Source organism: Giraffa tippelskirchi, chromosome 6, assembly GCF_054371585.1.
Source record: "Giraffa tippelskirchi isolate mGirTip1 chromosome 6, T2T-mGirTip1v1.2.pri, whole genome shotgun sequence".
Lineage (NCBI taxonomy): Eukaryota > Metazoa > Chordata > Mammalia > Artiodactyla > Giraffidae > Giraffa > Giraffa tippelskirchi.
The window spans coordinates 152,823,767-152,848,004 of NC_137280.1; the positions used below are offsets into that span (position 1 = coordinate 152,823,767).

At 38.3% G+C, this 24,238-nt stretch overlaps 1 protein-coding gene across 39 annotated transcripts in view; it reads right to left on the bottom strand.

Annotated features, from left to right (window-relative positions):
- The window catches only part of SSBP2 (single stranded DNA binding protein 2), a 318,118-nt gene that overhangs the window by 261,438 nt on the left and 32,442 nt on the right, over positions 1–24,238 (bottom strand). The gene's annotated exons all lie outside the window — the stretch shown is intronic.

Sequence of the window (24,238 nt, forward strand, 5' to 3'; positions counted from 1 at the left end):
ACGGCATGATTACAATTTGTGAAGGGTGTGGCAGGTTTTCACTATCCTATTCACTAACTTCTATAAAAACTGTAAGCTTACATATGCTTTCTCAGTTACCTACCAGTCTTAAGAAATACCATCACCAGCTTCCATTTCCCTGCCATATCACCATCTGTTTAGTTCTGTCACTCACATTATATTACAAACTCACTGTTTTCCAAATTTTGCATGCATAAATACATACACATAAATACATACACATAAACAGACACACACAATTTTGGAAATGTTGGGCTAAACTTGAGTAAGTTTCTTTATTGCTGGACCACTTAGAACCTTTAATGTGCTAATCTCAATTTCTTGACACAAACATAATATGCCACATTTCCAAATCTATTTGGCTATAGAGACCTTTTTTTAGAGAACATTTTCAATGGTACACACCTTGAAAAACTCTCATCCAAATTACTCATAACAAAATTTTATATGCAGATATAAAATATCTATTATATATAAAACAAACATGTATATGTAGAAACAAATATGTATATATTTATATGTAAAATATGTATATCCATACAAATATATACATAAAACAAATTTGAATACATATATATATCATCCATTTACACACCCATTCCACCAGTCATCCAACAGATAACACAGAGTATATAAAAATGTGAACATTCTTGTGCTTGGTGCTATGGGAGATAAAGAAATTTGGAAATATGTTTAACACACTTTCTATTATTTTCTTATTAATCTCCATTGAAAACACTGGTGCTTTTTAAAAGAGTTAATATGTTAAAATTCTTGAAGAATCTACTAACAGAAAACATAACAGTAACTTATCTTCCTTAAGAAATTATAAATGGCAAACTAAGAAAGATTTACTTCACAAAAGTGCTTAAAATACTAAATGTCACAAGTATAATTTAAATTGTATTTATGTTACACAATTTTCCGGGAACAACTAAAGTTAAAATAATCAACTGATTTTTTAAGCAAAAATTTTAAATGTGCTTACATATCTACTTTAGGTTTTAAAAGCTATAAACACACTAAGACAATTAAATGTATCTTAATTAGATTCAACTAATCAACTGACAAAGGTCTGTCTAGTCAAAGCTATGGTTTTTCCAGTAGTCAAGTACGGAGGTGAGAGGACCATAAAGAGAGCTGAGCGTGGAAGAACTGATGCTTTTGAACTGTGGTGTTGGAGAAGACTCTTGGGAGTCCCTTGGACAGCAAGGAGATCCAACCAGTCCATCCTAAAAGAAATCAGTCCTGAATATTCATTGGAAGGACTGATGCTGAAGTTGAAGCTCTAATACTTTGGCCACCTGATGCAAAGGACTGATTCATTTGAAAAAGACCCTGATGCTGGGAAAGACTGAAGGCAGAAGAGGATGACAGCAGATGAGATGGTTGGATGGCATCACCGACTCGATGGACATGAGTTTGAGCAAGCTCCGGGAGTTGGTGATGGACAGGGAAGCCTGCTGTGCTGCAGTCCATGGGGTTGCAAAGAGTCGGACACGACTAAGCGACTGAACTGAATCAACCACTGTGTAATACCAATTACTTAGAATTGTTGACCTGAACTTTAGAATTCTTCTAAGCCAAGCTTTCTTTCAGCTCCCTCATTTTATTCCTGACTTTTATACTGAAAAACTACCAGAAAAATCTTTAAATTATTTGACCATAAACACTTTTTATCAAGTAAAACTTAAGGAACAAAGATGCAGATGTAGACGACAGATTCCTGGACACAGCAGGGGAAGGAGAGGGTGTGACGAATTGAGAAAGTAGCATTGAAACATATATATTACCATGTGTAAAATAGATAGCTAGTGAGAAGTTGCTGTATAACACCAGGAAACAGGTGTTGTGTGATGACCTAGTGGGGTGGGATGGACGGGGGGTGGGAGGGAGGCTTAAGAGGGAGGGGACATATGTTCAAGAGAGAGGGGACACATACTTATGGCTGATTCACACTGTTGTATGGCAGAAACCATCACAATATTTTAAAGCAATTATCCTCCAATTAAAAATAAAATTTTTAAAAAGTGCTAAGACATTCCAATCTGGACATGCAGGCAACCAAATACACCAATGCTTAGTATGTGCTGTACTTCATAAGCAATCATACTTAATTTAAACAAATATTACTTATGGCTCCAGTCTCTACAGCTTTGCTGGGTACTCCTCTGACCTTTCCCTTTCAGGGATCACTGCCTTGTCATGGCGAGGGGGCAGAAGACATCAAGAAGAGATGGAAAGAACACACAGAAGAACTGTACAAAAAAGACCTTAATGAACCAAATACCCACAATGGTGTGGTCAGTCGCCCAAAGCCAAACATTCTGGATTGTGAAGTCAAGTGGGCCTCAGGAAGCACTGCCGTCAATAAAGCGAGTGAATGCAATGGAATTCCAGTAGAGCTATTTAAAACTCTAAAAGATGATGCTATCTAAGTGCTGCGGTCAACATGTCAGCAAATCTACAAAACCTAGCAGTGGCCACAGGACTGGAAAAGATCCTCATCCTAATTCCCAAGAAGGCCAGTACTAAAGTATGTTCAAACCAATGGACAAATGAACTCATCTCTGATGCTAGTAAGAGCATGCTTTAAAATCTTGCACACTAGGCTTCACCATTACGTGAACCAAGAACTTCCAGACATCCAAGCTGGGTGTAGAAACGGCAGAGAAACCAGAGATCAAATTGCCAACATTCACTGCATCATAGAGAAAGCAAGGGGAATTCTGGAAAAACATCAACCTCTGTTTCATCGACTACACTAAAGCCTTTTGACTGTGTGGATCATAACAAAGTGTGGAAAACTCTTAGAGAGATGGGAATACCAGATCATTCTACCTGTCTCCTGAGAAATCTGAATGTGGGTCAAGAAGCAACAGTTAGAACCCTGTATGGAACAACTGAACGGCTGAGGATTGAGAAAGGACTGGCTATTTACTGTCTCCCTGTTTATTTAACTTATACTATGAGCACATCATGAGAAATTCCAGGCCTGATAAGTTTTAATTTAATAATTTCCAGGCATGAAATTCCAGTCTGGACAAGAATCAAGACTGGCGGGAGAAACATCAACAACCTCAGATATGCAGATGATACCACTCTAATGGCAGAGAGCACAGAGGAACTAAAGAACCTATTGATGGGGGTGAAGGAGGAGAGTGAAAAAGCCAGCTTAAAATTAAATATTAAAAAAACTAAAAGATCATAGCATCCAGCCCCATCATTCCATGACAAAAAGAAGAGGAAAAGGTGGAAGTAGTAACAGATTTCCTCTTTTTTGGGCTCTAAAATCACTGTGGATGGTGAATGCAGTCATGAAATTAGAAGATGATTGCTTCTCGGCAGGAAAGCTATGACAAACCTAGACATCATTTTGAAAAGTGAAGACATCACTTTGGCAACAAAGGTACATATAGTCAAGGCTATGGTCTTTCCAGCGGTCATGTACAGTTGTGAAAGCTGAACGGTTAAGAAGGCAGAGCACCAAAGAACTGATGCCTTTGAACTGTGGTGCTGGAGAAGACTCTTGAGAGTCCCTTGGACTGCAAGGAGATCAAGCCAGTCAATCTACCCTGAAAATCCATTGGAAGGACTGATGCAGAAGCTCCAATATTTTGGTCACCTCATGTGAACAGTCAACTCCTGATGCTGGGAAAGACTGAAGGCAGAAGGAGAAAAGGGCGTCAGAAGATAAGATGACTGGATGGCATCAGTGATGCAATGGACAGGAACTTAGGCTAACACCGGGAGATGGTGAAGGACAGGGAGGCCTGGCGTGCTGCAGTCCATGGGAGCAAGAAGAGTCGGACACGACTGGGCAACTGAACAACAACCACCTCTGTGCTTTTCCTTTCATCTATGCAAGGTCAATGCAGCTTCCCGAAATTAGTTCAATCACTAACCCTGTGCAGTTATCTTCAATGATTCCACCCTTCAGGTAGCTATCTCATCCATCTCAGAACTCATAGTACTTACGATCCATTATCACTCATAGCATCTATTACGTTTCAGCTTATATTATTACTTTATACTGCCATTTAACCTTTCATGTATCATAGTTTTCTAGCAATACTGTAACCTCTCTGAAGACAAGGAACATTTCTTTCCCTTTAAATCCTGTATAACACCTTACATAAAGTCAGTACACAAATTACTTCACAGAATAATAAAGTTTCACATCTGAATGTGCAGATCTCTTATTTTGCAAATAAAAAAGGAAGCTGAGAAAGGTGAAGTAACTTGCCTGAGGTTATTCAGTCAGTTGGGAACTGAATCAGGGCAAGAACTCAAGTGTGTGGATCTAATCTAGCATTTTTTGGTTTAGCCTACGTTAAAAGAAAGAAATTGTGCTAACAGACACTTGTTTACTTTCCAGCTTTAATAAGCACAAAAAGCCAACCTGTGTGTAACCAAAAACTTTGCATTGCCTCAAAATTAAAATTTTCTTCAATATAAATCACTGGCAATCCTAAGAGTGATGATGATGATACATGTAAGATGAAGACAATCCAGTAAAACGTCTAGTGGCCCAGAACAGTGTCCGTGTTACTTCTTCCCTTTAAAGCATGATATAGTGGTGGTGGTGGGGATGAGGGTGTTACCAAACTAAAAAAGTTGGTTACCAGGTTTAGTTAATTGGGATTTTATCTAAATAACACTAATGAGCTACTTGTCTCCCTCTAAATCTTACTGTTCAAGAAGTCTTCTCACCATTTTATCTATGGAGTAATCTTAAAAAAAAAAAAAAAAAAAAACCTAGCTGCTTGATAGTCTGATTAACCTGATTTCCTTCAGAGACTCTTCTATCATCTGCCAAGTCCTCCAGGGAAGTAGGGCCATTTAGATGCACAGGAGAACAGCTGGAGCATGAAGTGACAGATAGATTTACTTTAGAGATTTGTCCCAAGAGAAGTGCTTGGTTCTCAGTTAACTTTGTGTATTCTAACATAAGAAAATTCCAGGGAAATAAAATTATATATAGGGGTATTTCCACAAACTACTCATTAGATAACTTTATAGCTCTAAGAACCAGAACAGGGATAGTTCTATCAAAAGTGCCTTCCACTGGCATTAAACTAATTTCATCTGAGAGTTAACAGCGCAGTGAAGATCAAATGAATTTTTATTAAGCTTAAGCTACTAGGAAAAAGAAATAAAAGAGTCCTGACCGCCAGTCAGCCTTCTTTTACTGAAAGGTTTAAGTGTTATTGGTTAAACAGTCCCCACCCAAAAAAGATTTGTTAGAATACTAGCCCCCAGTACCTCAATGTGACCTTATTTGGAAACATGGTTGTTATAGATTTCCCAGTTTGTTAGGATGAGGTCATATTGGAATAGGGTGGGCCTCTAATCCAATATAACTGGTGTCCTCATAAAAAGAAATTTGGAGAAAGACCTGCGTAGAGGGAAGATGATGTAAAGAACCACAGGGAGAGAATGGAAAGAGGCTTGGCCAGGCTACTGCCTCATAGCCCCCAGAAGAAACTAATCCTGCCAACAGTATGATTTTGGACTTTAAGCCTCTTGAACTGTGAGACCATAAATTTCTGTTGTTTAAACCACTCACTGTATGACACTTCGTTTCAGCAGCCTTATCAAACCAACACAAAGGTGTCTGTAAGGCAAATGTAAAATAGCAATAAGCTAGAAATTTAAAAGTCCTAAATCCTAGGTTTCAAATTGGTAACTTCTGGAATAAATCTCTGCCTCAGTTTCCTTACCTATACCTCTTTTAGGTTGTTGTGAAGATAAGGCTTAATAACATGTATGACAGTTCTTAGAAAAGTACAAAGTATTAAATAGAAAATGTTATGACCCAACATTTAAGATTCACTTAAGAAAAAAAGCAAAGGTACAAAAAATATATACATGATCCCTACATTTTTTTCCTCAGAAACAAAGTTAAAGTGTTAGTCACTCAGTCATGTCCAACTCTTGGCAATCCCATGGACTTTAACCCTCCAGGCTCCTCTGTCCATGGGATTTCCCAGGCAAGAGTACTGGAGTGGGTAGCCATTCCTGCCTCCAGGGGATTTTCCAGACCCAGGGATCAAACCTGGGTCTTCTGCATTGCAGGCAGAATCTTTATCCTCTGAGCCAGCAGGGAAGCCCAGAAGAGAGACTAATGACTTCAGATGTTAATCAAAAACTAAATCAAATACACAGTGCAAATTAAAGCATATCTTGGTCAATATTTATTTACCTATTAATTTTTACAATAGCAATCCCCACTAAAAAACAAATAAACAAAAACCACCCAGAAACATTCATAACTATATAATGATTAATTTTTCTGAACTTGTTCCATGTCTGCTATATTCCAGGAACTGGATACCAGAGCTCAGAGACATGAGTACTAATTTCGAGGAGCTCCCTCTACAGCAAAGGAAATAGGAAGTGATTAAACAAAGATTCATATAAACTATGACACAGTTATGCACATAGCACAATAGAGCAGATACAGTTATTTGTATGTACATTGAATACAATAGGGTTTAATTTTCTGGAATTAACAATGCTTTACATAACACATATAGCAACACTTTGATGAGTTAATTGGAAAGCTTTTCAATGTTTTTTCTTAACTGTGAATCATTGCTTAATGTTAGAGATGGAGAACTTCATCCCTAGAGCAGCCTTAAAAACCGGTTGTTTGTTGTTTTTTTCTTTAATTTGCTATATTTGTATTTTATCGTTCTCTTTTGCTGGGGAAGAGAATTATAGTTAAAGCTAGGTAACTGGATACTTATTTTCATAAGAGAACACCAGAAAATTAATGTTCTAGTCCATACTGAAAATTCTACTAAAATACCTTTCATATCAACTTTGTATTTGTGGCCTGTGTTTCCCAATTAAAGCTGTCTTCGATGGCTAAAGATTTCCCAGGTCCTTAGGAGTCAGCTGAGTACCAGTGATCCAAGGATGGTCTTTTAACTAAGTACAAAAGAACAGTATTCTGGGTTGATCTTTACCCCTAGGTGGAGGATAACTGGGAGAGGCAGGGACTAAAAGTCAATTTAAAGACAATTAAATCTACTAGAAAAACACTTTTACTGTAAATTGCTTTTGTTTTTTTAAGGGGGAAAATAAGTAAGACAACGAATTCATTCTGAATCAAAGTTAAAGGTTGACTATGAATAGTCTGATCTAAGAGCCAAACTACACAACAGTGTAAAAGTAAGCATGAAATAGTGAAATGACTCAAAAAGTCTTTATCACCCTCTTTGTTTACTTATGTCAATAAGAACTTGAAAGCTATATTTGCAAAGGCTAAAACACAAAGCAGATAATCTCTCGATGGATAACTGAGTTGACACTACTAGGATCTAGGACTTGCAAAAGCAGCAGAAGCAATGGCCCCCATTTTCTGGAAGTTTAAAATTCAATGAGCAAACAACAAGTAAATTAAATAAATGGAAACAGAAGCAAATACATAATCAACTATACAAATAAGTCTCTCTGAATTTTTTCTCCTGATCTCTTTTACACCTTTCTTTTCTAAGTTTTACCCCTTCCTCTTTTCTGCTTTCTCTTCTACAGTGCAGTTAAGCAAATAACCTCTCCAATACATAGTTTCCTTCATTTTTTCCACCACTGTGTGCACAGTTCCCAGTAATCCCTTAATAATATCTGAATTACAACTCACAATTATTAACAAATCCTAATCTAGCTCATGATATACAAAATACAGACATATGAAAATGTGAAAAAAGAAAAAGAGAAACCCTAGAAACTTGACATATTTATGTCCAATTTGATCTCCAAGAACTTAAGGAATTAAATCATACACAGAAAAAGAAAAAATAGAGACTTCTAAATGATCTGTGGTTTCTAAGAATTTAAGATAGATTTTTCACCTTTCTGAAAATTTAAAAATATGTCAATTTTAGTTTCTTTATACACCATTATTCTTTTAGAAAGCAAAAAAACCTTATAAAAACAGTAAGATGAAGAGAAACATTAAAAACTCACTATAGCCAGATGTGTAACACTTAGAGAATTATTCTTTTGTATATGTTAGGAGTAAATCTGGGAGGCAGAGGTTCTCTTTAATTCAGTATTTTAATTTAAAAAGTTAAAAATTCATCAGAAGAAAAGCAGACACAAGTTCTTACCAATACTTTTTGTTTGTACTTTTAATTTTACACTTCAATTCAAATACTCAATTGAACAGGCAGCACTTACACAGTACTCTCAAATTTAGCAAATTTACTCTTTATTAAATTAGAAAGAGAAAAAAATTTCCTGAGAATGAACTCTGGCACAATAATTCAAACTCTACTACAATAATTCAGTAATCATTTGTTGAAAAAAAAAAAACCTCCCTTTTGATCCTAACTGCCATGAGTAGAAAAAGCTGTATGATACAATGGTAACTAGCAGCCCAACTATAATGGGATGTAAAAGGTAAATTAAATAATGGAGATGAATGAATGAAGACTGTCTAGTAGATACCCTGGGAGAAAAATGTAGCTTCTTCATAAACAGTGCTTCCTGATGTCTGACTCTAATTTCAATGTTTCACATCACACATCACTTTTCCCTCCTAAATGAATCCCAAACAAGAAACTTTGTGATCAAGACTAGCACTGGCTAGTGTTACTCTCAAATAGAACTGAAAAGATGACGATCAGCTTTTAAATGACATGATAAATACCTAAATAATTATGAAATTTAGTCAAATTTTTCTGTGAAATTCCTATATCAATACTTACTGGTCATTTTCTAGAAGCCAAAGTATATTATGAAGGGCTAACAGACGGAAACAGAACTGAAGACCTGAATTAGAAAATAACCTCTCATGCTTAATAATACCAAAAGGAAACTAAAAAGCACATTTCCATAGAAACAAAACAGTGTCTCAAATACAATATGAATACATAAGTGCTAAGGAAATTCCAAGCATCACTCTCACAGAGTCGGAATAGTGATAGATGAATTCTAAAAACAAATAAGTGAGCCATGTTTGAATATAAGAAAGAAGCAAAAATATTCAGGGAAGAAAGAACATTACAGTCAAGAAAACAAGAACAGAAATATGTTAATCAGGTAAAAAAATTAAATCTGATTAGGATTTGTTTATATAAATAAATAATTTTTAATATATTTAACAAATTACAATAAATCCTAAAGAACAAAGGCAAGGAGATATATTTTTGAATGTACACTTGAATATGACTACATCTAATGCTCTTATAAAAATAAAAATAAAACCTTTTATTCTTTCTTTCAGGCATCAACTGAAATAGTTAAGAGGGTGCAAAAGCCTAGACAGAGAAAGTTTAATTCTACAAAGTTAATTGTTTATTCACAACTTGATGCAGGAAGGGAATTAAATAATTAGGTGCTTATCTTTAAGAACATCTTTCTTCCAGCTCCTACTTAAACAAAGGAAATAAAAAGCCAGTCTGTTTTTAAACAACTAAACTCAGCCAACTGATTCTGCCCAATAAATTCTCAATGAAATATCTGTTCCAAATACTCTAAAATATGGATAATTCCTCTTTGAGATAATTACTTTGTTTGAAATCCGAAAAGGAGACAGTTTCCTACAGCTCACCACTTTACCAGAAATTCACCATATGTTTAAATAAAAGTATAATGAAGCAGGAGGTAGTCTTTGGAAAGTATGAATCAATGAAAGTTCAATAAAGGAGGATCATCAGAAATATATCCATTTGTATAATGAGGGAAAAAGTAAAGCCTCTGAAGTGAAGTGAAGTGAAAGTCGCTCAGTCGTGTCTGACTCTTTGGCAACCCCATGGACTGTAGGCTGCCAGGTTCCTCTGTCTGTGGAATTCTCCAGGCAAGAATACTGGAGTGGATAGCTGTTTCCTTCTCCAGCGGATCTTCCCAACCCAGGGATAGAATCCAGGTCTCCCACACCGAGTGCGTATTCTTTACCGTCTGAGCCACCAAGGGAAGCCAAAGCCTTTGAGGATATATCAGAAAAATATAAGTAACAACTTATCTTCAGATAAATCATCGAAAGGAAAATATTTTTATATCTATAGCCTCTTTGTGATAAATGATGCCTAAATAGATATATGAATTCTAGCAGACAAATAAATTGATCATTCTGCCTGATAGGAGAAAATTTAAATCTTTACCTCAAACAAAAGAGATAATCACAACAGCATATGGAGGCAGTACAGCACAATAGTTAAGTGTGTGGGTTCTGAAGTCAGATTATCTAGATTCATATTCTTACTCCTCCACTTCCTAGTTTAGTTGTGATGGACTATGGCAAAATTACATAACCTTTCTATACCTCTATTTCTTCATCCAGAAAAGGGAGATAAAGAAGTACCTTTTCCAAAACTTTGGTGTGAGGTGTAAATGCGTTCAGTGGAGAACTTAGACAGTCCTTGGCACTTAGTATGCAACTGTAAGCTATTTTTATTATCACTGTTGCTATCACAGACATGACATATTGAAGCTATCATTAACCACTAGCTCTTCATGCAAAATACAAAATTATGGCCTGAATAAATCATATGAGATTTTAGCTGAAACAGAACTTGTGAATAGACAGAGGGATATTCACCAGGTTTTCTAAAAAGCAGGGGGCGGGGGGAGACAGTACTATCAATTAAAAAATTAAGATTTATGGTTTAAGGTGGTAGACTGAACTTACATTGACAAGCACACTCTAACACCAAAATGAGGGTAAAGGGTTTCTGGGGTTTGCTTTTTTGTTTTAAGGCTTAAATGCATAAGGACAATGCATTTAGATAAGGTAACAATAACAAAATTACAGTAAATGTCTTTTCAGACCCTAGAAATGTGAATACTTAACAGACAAAAACAGAAAGTAAAAACAACTCAATAAGCATGACAGAATCTCCAAAACAGACAAAGAAGGATTATAAACAGTAGGACTGGTTAAATATCTGCCTGAAAAGCTGTTATATTCCTAATTCCTCACTCCATCTCTCCAAAACTTAAGATAGCTTAATGCTCCTCCCCCACCCCTGCAGAACACTAAAGGTATGTTTTCTGGAGGAGATCTTTTTAAAAATGGCCTTATCATTACTGAATGACATAAGGCAAGTTTAGAACAGACACATAACACTAAAAGAAAGAGAGGACTAAACAAAGTTTATGTGCTCCTTCCTAAAATTGGCTTCCAAAACACTAGACAGGCTTATACGTTCCAGCCAGGTAATAGTCTTCTCAGGGGAATCTAAGCAGCCTAAAATAAATCATTTAAAAATATGGACATCAGAGATTCCCCAGCTGAACAGCACAGCCAATTTCCCCTGAAAAGTAGATTACAAAACTGATATTTGTAAATATACAAGCTTCATCCAGAGATACAGAACTACTGGTCAATTTCGTAGAACTCTTATCCCTGGGTCGGGAAGATCTCCTGGAGAAGGAAATGGCAACCCACTCCAGTATTCTTGCCTGGAAAATCCCATGGATGGAGGAGCCTGATAGGCTACAGTCCATGGGGTCACAAAGAGTTGGACACGACTGAGCGACTTCACTTTTTTTGTTTAAGCGAATAGATGAGCCAAGAGCCACCACACATTTAAGGACTTCTGAGGCAAGAAACGCAGAGATCAAAGCAAGCAAATAAAAAATAATAACTTGGAAGAAACAGATAACAAAGAGAAGAAAATTTCCTAAAACTTCATTAATAATCTTCAAAGAAACAAAAGAAAACAAGCATCCATGAAACAAGAACAAGATGACACTAAAAAAGAGAAAGAGGTCCTGTAAGAGGAAAACTTTTTTAATCTACAGATGATTAAAGATACAACTTTATGGAAGATAAAACTGAGGAAATCTCCCAATAAAATAAAACCAAAGAGAAAGATGTGAAAAACAACTAAAGAGAAAAGGTAAAATAATTGGAGACCAATCCAAGTTTCTACAACATCTGAAGAAAATAGGAATTCTAATGAGAGAATTAAGGAAGTGAAATTAAGAACTAACTCAATAAAACTGCCCCAGAACTGGGTCTGATTTTCTATATCAAAAGAAGCCACCAAATACTTACGATGCTGCTGGAGAATGTCGGAGAAGGTAATGGCAACCCACTCCAGTACTCTTGCCTGGAAAATCCCATGGACAGAGGAGCCTGGTAGGCTACAGTCCATGGGGTAGCGAAGAGTCAGACACAACTGAGCGACTTCGCTTTCACTTTTCACTTTCATGCATTGGAGAAGGAAATGGCAACCCACTCCAGTGTTCTTGCCTAGAGAATCCCAGGGACAGAGGAGCCTGGTGGGCTGCTGTCTATGGGGTTCCACAGAGTCGGACATGACTGACACGACTTAGCAGCAGCAGCAGCTGGAGAATGTGCTCCGCCAAAGGAGGACCCAACAAAGTACCATATCGGGTAACGGGATCCAATACAATAAAGAAGCAAAAGAAATCTCTAGGATGATGGACATGATGGGAAAGGAAGGGTCCAGGATAACAAACTATGAAAAAGACCAGAAGAATACCCAGGACACATGAGAACAAGTCAAAAGAGACTGAGAGATGTATCTTCAAGAAAATAAAATTAATAAAATAATTAAGAGGATATGTATCAACAGGGTAGAATCTGAGGATAAATTAAGGATAAGTATACAGAAAATTATGCTACCTTTTAACAAATAAATGTATTCCAGGAATAAAACTATGTATTTGAAAGAAAAAATAATCATAGAATACTACTACATGGCAGAGCTATGAAAAGCATCTGTATCATTATAATAATGTAAACATAAAATACTGTTCTAACCAAAATTAGAATAACTGTACTGGGAGGATGAGAAGGAAAGAAATGTATATACAGATGTAGAAAGAGGACAAGCAAGAGAACAAAATTTTCATCTTCAACTGTGGGAAGTCTAACAGCATCTAAAAAAATCAAGTAGCAGCAATGTAAGTTTGTTATTTAGAGACAGAACAATATGTAGCAAATGAATCAGCTAAAAATTGTTGAAGGTAGTTATCCCTAAGAAACAGAAAATGAGAAAAGTGTGATGGTGGACAATGTAGTTGGCCATTACAAGCCTCATAGAACTATTTGGCACTCATTAAACACTGTGTTTATAAAACACTGATAAAATTAGATCAAAATAAAAAATAATTTTCCTAATCATAATTTTAATACATGTTCATACAAAATGAAAATTGCAGAGACTAAGAGTAATCTTGCCATCCAAATAAAACTATTATTAATATACTGCTGTACTGCCTTTGGGCTCCCAAATCACCGCGGACAGCAACTACAGCCATGAAATTAAAAGACACTTGTTCCTCAGAAGGAAAGCTATGACACACCTAGACAGCATGTTAAAAAGCAGAGACATTATCTTTCTGACAAAGGTCCGTAGAGTCAAAGCTATCGTCTTTCCAGTAGTCATGTATGGATGTGAGAGTTGGACCGTAAAGAAGGCTTAGTGCTAAAGAACTGATGCTTTTAAATTGTGGTGCTGGAGAAGACTCTTGAGAGTCCCTTGGACTGCAAGATCAAACCAGTCAATCCTGAAGGAAACCAACCTTGAATATTCATTGGAAGGACTGATGCTGAAGCTGAAGCTCCAATACTTTGGCTGCTTGATGTGAAGACCTGACTCATTAGAAAAGACCCTGATGCTGGGAGAGATTGAAAGCAAAAAGAGAAGAGGACAAAGGGGATGAGATGTTAGATAGCATCGCCAACTCAATGGGCATGAATCTGAGCAAACTTCAGGAAATAGTGAAGGACAGGGAAGCCTGACGTGCGGTAGTCCATGGAGTGGCAGAGTCAGACATGACTTCACGACTGAACAACTGCCTTTGAATATTGTGCTACATAAACACACACTTACGTTAAGTGTGTGTGCATGCTCAGTCGTGTCTGACTCTTGGCGACCTCATGAACTGTAGCCTGCCAGGCTCCTCTGTTTATGGGATTCTACAAGAAAGAATACTGGTGTGGTTTACCATTTCCTTCTCCACACTTACGTAAGTAGACTTTTTTAAAATTGCGGTTCATGCAGGATATGCAAATGTACATAATTTTTAAAATTATATCATTAACGTATTTTATGTCCTTAAATACTCCTTTAAAACACTATACTATTCCACTTTATCCTTCAGCATCACATATTTAACCATTTTCCTATTTACTCTTCAGCAAACAAATGGTTAACAAAGGTCTCCCTTCTCAAACTTCCATCACTTCAATTGTGGTATCTTTCCTGATTTCCTTCCTCTCTCTAGACCCTGGGTCTCTCCTCTCCCCAGTCTTCCCCATAAACATCAGTGTCCTGCAGGATTTCATCCTCCATTTCCTCTCCTCACTCTGGATAACTCCCTAACAACACAATACCAAGATACATGACAATCACAGAGTTTCGTTAATTCAACCTTTAAAATAACTTGAATGTATCCATTTCCATCCATCTCCACTACGACAACCCAGTCTAAACCATCATTACCCACCAGCCTAGAGTCCTAGTTGATCTTCCAGACTCTATTTCTCCCCCCTTTCGCAGCATTCTCTAACAGAATCTAATCAGAATCTTCTAAAAACACAAATCTAATCTCACAGCACCCTCCTTGAAACTTTTCAATAGCTTACTGTTGTAGAATAAACTCCAAAGTGCTTTCCTGCCTACGAGGTCCTGAATAATCAGGCCCCTGCCAATTTCTCCAGCTTCATTTCATTCTACTCTCCCTCTGGTTCCCTATGGTCTGACCACACTAGTCTTTTTGTTCTTTGAATTTACCAGTAAGTCTCTTGCCTGGAGGGCTTGGCACATGCTGTTTCCTATGCCTGAAACAATTCTCTCCACATCTCCACAACTCCGACCTTGGCTGACCCCTACTGATTCTGAACAAGACCTTAAAGCTACTCACTTTATTCTATGTAAACAATGTCTCCTGCAGTTGGGCAACTCGGGAGCTCTGAAATCTAAGACAGGCAGCACTTTAATAAAATAATTTGTATTTTTTCTGTTAAAAGTCTGTGTCCCATGAAAACGTAAACTACATAGGAACAAGTTCTGTGCAATGCTGGTTCCTCAGGGCCTACCATAGTGCTTTATAAACAGTAGACAGCCACTGAGAAACCTGTAGGCAGGTCAAGAAGCAACAGTTAGAACTAGACCATGGAACAACAAACTGGTTCAAAACTGGGAAAGGAGTATGTCAAGGCTGTATATTGTCACTCCACTTATTTAACTTATATGTAGAATACACCATGCGAAATGCTGGGCTGGATGAATCACAAGCTGGAATCAAGATTGCCAGGAGAAATGTAAATAACCTCAGATATGCAAAATTATACCATTCTAATGACAGAAAGTGAAGAGAAACCAAAGAGTGTTTTGATGAAGGTGAAAGAAGAGAGTGAAAAAGCTAGCTTAAAATTCAACATTCAAAAAACTAAGATGATGGCATCCGGTCCCATCACTTCATGGCAAATAGATGGGGTAAAAATGGAAACAATAACAGACTTTTATTTTCTCAGGCTCCAAAATTACTACAGATGGTGACTGCAGCCACGAAATTAAAAGATGCTTGCTTCTTGGAAGAAAAGATATGAAAAACTTGGACAGCAGAGTAAAAGGCAGAGACATTGCCTTGCTGACAGAGGTAAGTACAGTCAAAGCTGTTTTTCCAGTAGTCATTAACAGATGTGAGAGTTGAATCATAAAGAAGGCTGAGCACCCAAGAACTGATGCTTTCCAATTGTGGGGCTGGAGAAAAGTCTTGAGAGTCCCTTGGACTGCAAGGAAATCAAACCAGTCCATCCTAAAGGAAATCAACCCTGAATATTCATTGGAAGGACTGATGCTGAAGCTGAAGCTCCAATACTTTGGCCACCTGATGCAAAGAGCAGACACACTGAAAAAGACCCTGATGCTGGGAAAGAATGAAGGCGGGAGGAGAAGGGGACAACAGAGAATGAAACTGTTGGATGGCATCACCGATTCAATGGACATGAGTTTGGGTAAACTCTGGGAGTTGGTGACGGACAGGGAGGCCTGGCATGCTGTGGTTCATGGGGTCGCAGAGTCAGACACGACTGAGCAACTGAACTGAACTTTAAGACTTGACTTAAAGATATGCTTCTCCCAGAAGACTTTTCCTGACCACCTCATCCCAGGCAGAGCTGGGCGCCCTTCTTCTTATTTCCACAGCATCCTAGGCATCACAGCATTTACTACCCTATAACAGAATTTACCTGTCTGCCCCTCCATTCTATCCTCAGTGCACAAAAGTGCTACATGTTGTTTAATCTTTGAATTTCCTGAGTCTATTAAACAGTAAGCCCCTTCCCCCCAAATATTTGCAGCATGACTGCCTAACATCATTGGTAATATAAAGTTTGGTATAAAATTTTCTAACTTTTGCATAATTAAATAAATATACGGTTTGACTCTCAGTACAAGAATTTTCCATTTTAAAATGTCCTCCAGTTAATTATCCTTTAAATACTACATTCATGGTTCTAAAACTTAAGAAAATAGGTTGACTCAATACAACCTTTTGGAGACACTTCTCAATGGATCTCTCACAGCCCTATATGTCTTGCTGGGAATGCCAGAAATGCAAGATCCTGACCACTCTGAACCATGGTCATTTCTCAGGAGTATGTCTGCAGTGAGCAACCTTGAGGGATAAGGTAATATCACCCTCCAGGATAAAGAGCAGTCTTGGTTACTATGAAAGCAGCAGAGTCCCCATCCATGTTCCTCAGCAGCAACTCACTACATATACAGCACCCAAGTGTACCACACTGTATCACCTCCAGGGACTTAGGGGCAAGGAGTCTTGTGTCTTCTACCAGCAGTCATGAAACAGTAACAGCCACTTACAAGTAGAGTGAAATCAAGTCCCAGACCTACTAAGCCATGTCACAGCAATTCACCAACCTCTGGGACCGAATGGTTTAAATATGACATTTAAACCATGGAATGACACTGCCATTTCTTCTTTACCACCCATGGCATCACTGACTCAATGGACAAGAATTTGAGCAAACTCCAAGAGATAGTGAAGGACAGGGAAGCCTGGCATGCTGCAGTCCATGGGGTCACTTAGTGACTGAACACCAACTTATTTAAAACAAGTATAATACATGAAAATCTACATTCCCCACAGAACTCAACTTATTATACACGTCAATATTTTCTGCCTGCTTATTTATACCGTTTTACTGGTTCAACTATTTTGTCCCCAACCAAATAAACTTCATGATTCTATTTAACTTTTCTCTTTTTTATTCTTATCCTTAAAATAGAAGAATTTTCCAGCATATTCTCTCTCCAATGCTGCTGCTAAGTTGCTAAGTCGCTTCAGTCGTGTCCGACTCTGTATGACCCCATAGACGGCAGCCCACCAGGCTCCCCTGTCCCTGGGATTCTCTAGGCAAGAACACTGGAGTGGGTTGCCATGTCCTTCTCCAATGTGTGAAAGTGAAAAGTGAAAGTGAAGTCGCTCAGGCGTGTCTGACTCCTACCGACCCCATGGGCTGCAGCCTACCAGGCTCCTCCGCCCATGGGATTTTCCAGGCAAGAGTACTGGAGTGGGGTGCCATTGCCTTCTCCTCTCTCCAATAATAAGATCTAAAACCCACACCCAAATAATCCACACAACCTACCTAAAAGGTACCAGAACCAATCAATGGAGCATATGTTGTTGTGGTCTCTCCACATAAAAAAAGTCATCAACGTACAGCTAAAGCATCCTGGTACCTCTTCTGAGTCGTAAATGAGTCACAGAGAACTCTAGATTGAATTCTAATCTTATAGGCCCCTGAGAATTCTTTTGTACCACCCTGTGGAAGTTAAGTAGGCTTTTTCATTATTTTAAAGTTTTTCTTTTTGATAACACTTTTCACACTTTCCCAGGCATTAATCAAATAACTAAGAAATTATACTTCTGATAAAGGCAGGGAAAGGAGACAAGAAAAGCTCATAGTGACACATTATCTACAGGGAAATATTTTTTCGGAATTTACATAAGAAGTAGTAGATGGGGGAAGAAACCACCAGGGTTTTTCATTGTGGCAATAATCTAAGTAATGTACAGAGACAGAGGTCAGAGGACTAACTGGAAAGAGTAGATCTAAAGTGGCAGACTAGCAAAGAAAAACCTACACAAAAACTGAGAAAAATAAAAGATAGCAGTGATTAAGAAAAAGAAAAGAAAACAGACATGGATTAGCTTTGAAAGCAGGTAAAGTAGGCTAGCTCTCACCAGGTCATCCAGTAACTACCACTCAGCCTCATACCATCAGCAGAGCTCAGGCTCTGCTAGAAAACCCAAGTGGAAATATTCTCTACATTCAGAGGAAAGCAACTGAGACTTCAGAAATCAGGAAGTCGGTGGAAGCTGAAGGTTGCACAGCTTCATCGAACTGAGGCTCTACATTAGTTAAACTTATTAACACAATTGTGGCAAGAATATATATTTTGCACTTCAATACTCCCAGGAGTGCCACACATGAAAAGAGAATCTGTCAATATTCAATGAGACTGAATCCTTAAGGGAACCTACATAAAAAAACGCACTGATTAGGGTCTTCCCTAATATGCAGCCACAAGTAATTGCATCACAAATAAGACTGCAGCTTTATTAACACATAAAAGCACTTTGGGCCACAGAAACTCTAGCGTAAACTTCTAAGCCCATTTCTAATCTAGAAATTGCTATAACCCCTTAAATAAATCTCTCACTTAAAATACAATTGATACTTAATGAACACTAAATCTGTGATTTTTCTCTATTTTTCCTCCACTTACATTTCTAATAAAAAAACATGAAAGATATTTTTGCCAGAATCATATAATTCATCTTTTCTTCAGTAAACATCTGTTATGTTTACTCCTACAGTGTTTCCACTGAAGCATCCATGTTTATAAATTAGGATCCAGACGAGGCCACCACAGGTTTCCAAACAGAGTATGATAATAACTTCTTGCTACAGAAGCCCACGGGCTGCCTCAGGTCTGGAGCAACAGCAGTCTGGGGGATCTGGCCCTATGCCTTCTGTAGCGGTGACAGCTGCTGCTGGCTTTCCTCTGTGGTTATCCAGCTCCCTTCTTCAGGACTTACAGCCACGACGCCCCTCCTCTCTCCCCCATTACATCCCCCAACTCCCCCAAGAAAAGCTAAGACCCTTCCCAAAGGACAGATTACCACCCTCATCCAACTGAGCTCATTACTTCTCAAAAGACATGCCCTCCATGGTCTTCTCGATGTCCACGATGAAGGGGGACAGAGAGGAAAGATGAAGAACAGACTCCTCGCACTAACAGAGGGGACTCGACGGGCACCCAGGATCTTTCTACTTACCCTGATCATGAAACTGAATTGAGGCTCGACCAGAGCAGCTAAGGGGACTCCAGGAGAGAGCTGGGCCCACGTTTTAAAAGGTACGCAGGATTGGTTTTCATCGGGTTTAGTATGATGATGGGAATGGATACAACTGCCTTTCAAAGAAGAGTTTGTTACTCTCAGTTCCTAAAGAGGGCAAGCGAGCAGGCGGGCGGGCTGCATGACACGGGGCTACAGGGGGAAACACCAGGTGGGTCAGGAGGCAGAAGAACAAGGGGAAGACATGGGCACAAGCCTTTACTGTGGTTTTCCCAGGAAACTCAAGGGAGGGCGGGGTAAATCACCCAAGATTGGCAAGTCTGAATCATTTCAGCAGCCTCTCGGCCACAGGGGCTACTACTGTTTGGCTGCAACCTGGCCCTTGGGTGCTGTTAGGGCCAAGGCATGGCAGGTTAGCCTGAAGGAGCTCAATAAAGGTGGTGAGTAAGGGCTCTCGGTTGGTGGGTTTGTAAATGCAAGGCACACTCCCAGAGGACTGCTATCTTGAGAAATTCTAGCTATCTCTAGGAATCAGCTAGTGCTGGGATGGGCAATCTGACCCCAGTCAGCAAGGTTCCAAGATACCAAGGTATCATAAAACACAGAAAATAAAACATATGATTAATGCACTTACATTGTATTTCTGGGCTCAGAGTTCATCTAGGCTGCACCTGCTTCATAATCTCTGGTCTCATGGCATGTTCTTAGCCAAAGAGTTTTCTTAAACTAAGAGCCCTCCTTGAAGCGCTATCAAGCCCATCTCCGCCTTGTATCACCACAACCACGTGTTGATGGAAAATATATCAGAGCAGTCACTTCAAATGGTCTTCCCTTAGTCTCATGTTGACTAATTTTTATATCACAATTTGAAACCTGTATCACAACCCATCCAAATGATGGCATGGCCTTTGTTACAGCTTCTGAAGAAGGCACACTACTGCTGTCAGAATCATTCAGAACAGTAAGCTTCAGGTGCTATAAAAGCATACACGTTAAGCTTTATAAGCTCAACTGTTAGCTACTGTTTAGATGTTTGCATAAAATTTCAACAAAAAGAACACAAAAATAATGCCTCAGGATTTCAAAGACAACATAGTATTTATCATCGTCTAGAAAAAAGGCAAGAAAGCTGACTAGATAAATATCAAGGCATCTCCCCTCTCCTCTGTTGCTAAGCTTCTGAACAAAACTTTTGCTCTACTTTACAATGCCATCAGTCATGTACTCTTCGAATTCACAATTTGGCTATAACCACAGTTCAGTCCAGCAGATGATTACCCATAGGAAAAACTTAAATCTCTACACTCATTTTTTTTTTTAACTGGTATGATGCATTTCGCTGTTGAACTGTTTGTTATACATGCTGCTTGATTATTTCATGCAAAAGTAAAACTAGATCTGTGTAAAACACACACAAATAACAACGGTAACCATGGGTTTTCTTTTTGCTGTATTGTTTTCACAATCACATGCATGCCTGCTAATTAACCTAATAATAACAAAACAAAATATTGGGTAGAACAGTGGTTTTAGGGCAAAAGTAGCCCAGATACACAGACAGGCTCAGTTCCACATTCTCTAGTATATTTATCAACCACCCAGCTTAATACCATTTTCAGAAACTTCAGAAAATAGTCACAATTGTAGAAGACCTAAAATCTGCGAGCTACTAGTCTGGATGGATACTACAAAAAACTACTTGATGGGATGGTTGGTCATAGAAACAAAATAAGTCAGCTATTTAATTCTTCTAGATCAGACTTAAGAATGACAAGATCTAAAAATATTTCCAAATATTTTTCTTAACTTCTGGAGAACTCTCCCAACCCAGACAACAAGCAAACAGTGGAATGGATTTTATTACAGTGTCTAAAGTCAACAAGTATTAATGTCTAGAATATTCAAAGAATCCTTGCTGAGTAGAGGAAATAGGCAAACGATATAAGTAGCAAATTGACATTTATTCACTCAGCATGTATTTATGAGTACCTACTTTTTTAAGTGCTAGGGTTATAGGTGTGTACAGCACAGATAAACACACCCGCCTTCAAGGAACTTGAGCAGGAGAAATAAATAAATGAATAATAAAGTTAACATACTATGTCTTGTGATAAACACTAGGAAGAAAGATAAAACATAACAAAGACACAGGGTGATGAAGAGTACTCTTCTCTATAAAATGGTCAAGGGTTTGATATTTAAGCAGAGATTTGAATTAAGTGGGTGAGCCAAGCAAGTAAGAGTCTTCTAGGCAGAAGAAACAGCAAGAACAGAAGACTAACAAATACATGAAAAAATAACCAACCTCAATAATAATCAGAGGAAGGAAAATTTAAGTAATGATATATACCACGTTAGAAATATCAGACCCCCAAAAATATGTGCGAGAACAGCAAGTGTCAGCAGAAGTGGAGGGAGGGGGAGCCCTCATGCACTGCGGGCTAGACTATAGAGGTAAGCCACTCTGGAAAGCCAGCGGGCAGTACCCAGTGAAATGAAGACTGTGTATACTCCAAGATCCAGAGATCTTGCCCTGGAAAATCAGAGCTCTCCCAAAAGCCCTTAAGAAGACATGGATGAACCTAGAGATCATCATACTGGGTGAAGTCAGACACAGAAAGAGAAATATGGTATGATATTGCTTATATGTGGAGTCTAAAAAAATGATAAAATGAACTTATTTACAAGACAGAAACAGATTCACAAACTGAAAAACTGAACTTACGGTTGGGGGAAGGAGGGAGGAGAAGGACAGTTAGGGAGTTTGGGGTTGACATGTACATTACACACTGCTATATTTAAAGTGGATAACTGACAAGGACCTCTGCTCAATATTATGCAACAACCTAAATGTGAAAAGATTTGAAAAGGAATAGATAAATGTATAACTGAGTCACTCTGCTGTACACCTGAAACTAACACAACAGTGTTAATCAACTATACGCCAATATAGCATAAAAAGTAAAAAAAAAAAAAAAAAAAAGCTATTCCACTTTAATTCTTTTAAAAATTGTACAAAGAAAGTATGCTCAAAATGTGTTTAAATACATTAAAAATTAAATTTAAAAAAAAGACATGTATGAAAATGGAAATCAAGAGTTGCATAAAAGGTATGATTAGAGTGTTGACTGAAAAGATCTAAAACCACCACCACTGTAGCAGAATACCATTTATATAAATGAAAAACATACATGTGCATAAAACACCAATATATTTTTTAAAGATACACACAATATTCAAAACACTCAAAAGCAGGTCTGGTTCAGTCTCTGTGAGGTCTGTGGATCCTGGCATGCATAAGGGTTTGTTTCACCCATCCAAGCGTCTCTAGCTGGTATGGGGTTGGATTCTAAATCCGATTTCGCCCCTCCAACCATCTTGTTAGGGCTTCTCCTTTGCCCATGGGGTAACTTTTCTTGGTGGGATCAAACACTCTCCTGTCAATGGTTGTTCAGCAGCAAGCTGCAATTTTGGAGTTCTTGCAGGAGAAGATGAGACAAGTCATCTTTTCTCTGAAACGATGAGTCTGAAATGCAGTACTTGGGTGCAATCTCAAAAATGACAGAATGATCTCTGTTCATTTCGAAGGCAAACCATTCAAAAATCACAGTAATCCAAGTCTATGCCCTAACCAATAAGGCCAAAGAAGCTGAAGTTGAACAGTTCTATGATAACCTACAAGATCGTCTAGAACTAACACCAAAAAAAAGCTGTCCTTTTTATCAAAGGGGACTGGAAAGTAAAAGTAGGAAGTCAAGAGATACCTAGAGTAACAGGCAAATTTGGCCTTGGAGTACAAAATGAAGCAGGGCAAAGGCTAACAAGAGTTTTGCCAAGAGAATACACCGGTCATAGCAAACAGCCTCTTCCAACAACACAAGAGACGATTCTACACATGGACATCACCAAACGGTCAATACCAAAGTCAGATTCATTGTATTCTTTGCAGCCAAAGATGGAGAAGCTGTATACAGTCACCAAAAACAAGACTGGGAGCTAACTGTGGCTCAGATCATGAACTCCTTATTGCCAAATTCAGACTGAAATTGAAGAAAGTAGGGAAAACCACTAGACCATTCAGGCATGACCTAAATCAAGTCCCTTACAATTAGACAATGGAAGTGAAAAAAGGATTCAAGGGATTAGATCTGATAGAGTGCCTGAAGAACTATGGACGGAGGTTCATGACACTGTACAGGAGGCAGTGATCAAGACCAACCCTCAGAAAAAGAAATACAAAAAGGCAAAATGGTTTTCTGAGGAGGCCTTACAAATAGCTGAGGAAAGAAGAGAAGTGAAAGGCAAAGGAGAAAAGGAAAGATACACCTGTCTGAATGCAAGAGTTCCAAAGAATAGTAATGAGAGATAAGAAAGCCTTCCTCAGTGACCAATGCAAACAAACAGAGGAAAAAAATATAATGGGAAAGACTAGAGATCTCTTCAAGAAAATTAGCGATAGCAAAGGAACATTTCATGCAAAGATGGGCACAGTAAAGGACAGAAATGGTAGGAACCTAACAGAAGAAGATATTAAGAAGATGTGGAAAAACTACACAGAAGAACTGTACAAAAAACATCTTCATGACCCAGATAACTACGATGGTGTGATCACTCACCTAGAGCCAGGCATCCTGGAGTGTGAAGGCGAGTGGACCTTAGAAAGCATCACTACGAACAAAGCTACCAGAGATGATGGAATTCCAGTTGAGCTATTTCAAATCCTAAAAGATGATGCTGTGAAAGTGCTGCACTCAATATGCCAGCAAATTTGGAAAACTCAGCAGTGGCCATAGGACTGGAAAAGGTCAGTTTTCATTCCAATCCCAAAGAAAGGCAACACCAAAGAATGCTCAAACTATCGCACAATTGCACTCAACTCACATGCTAGCAAAGTAACGCT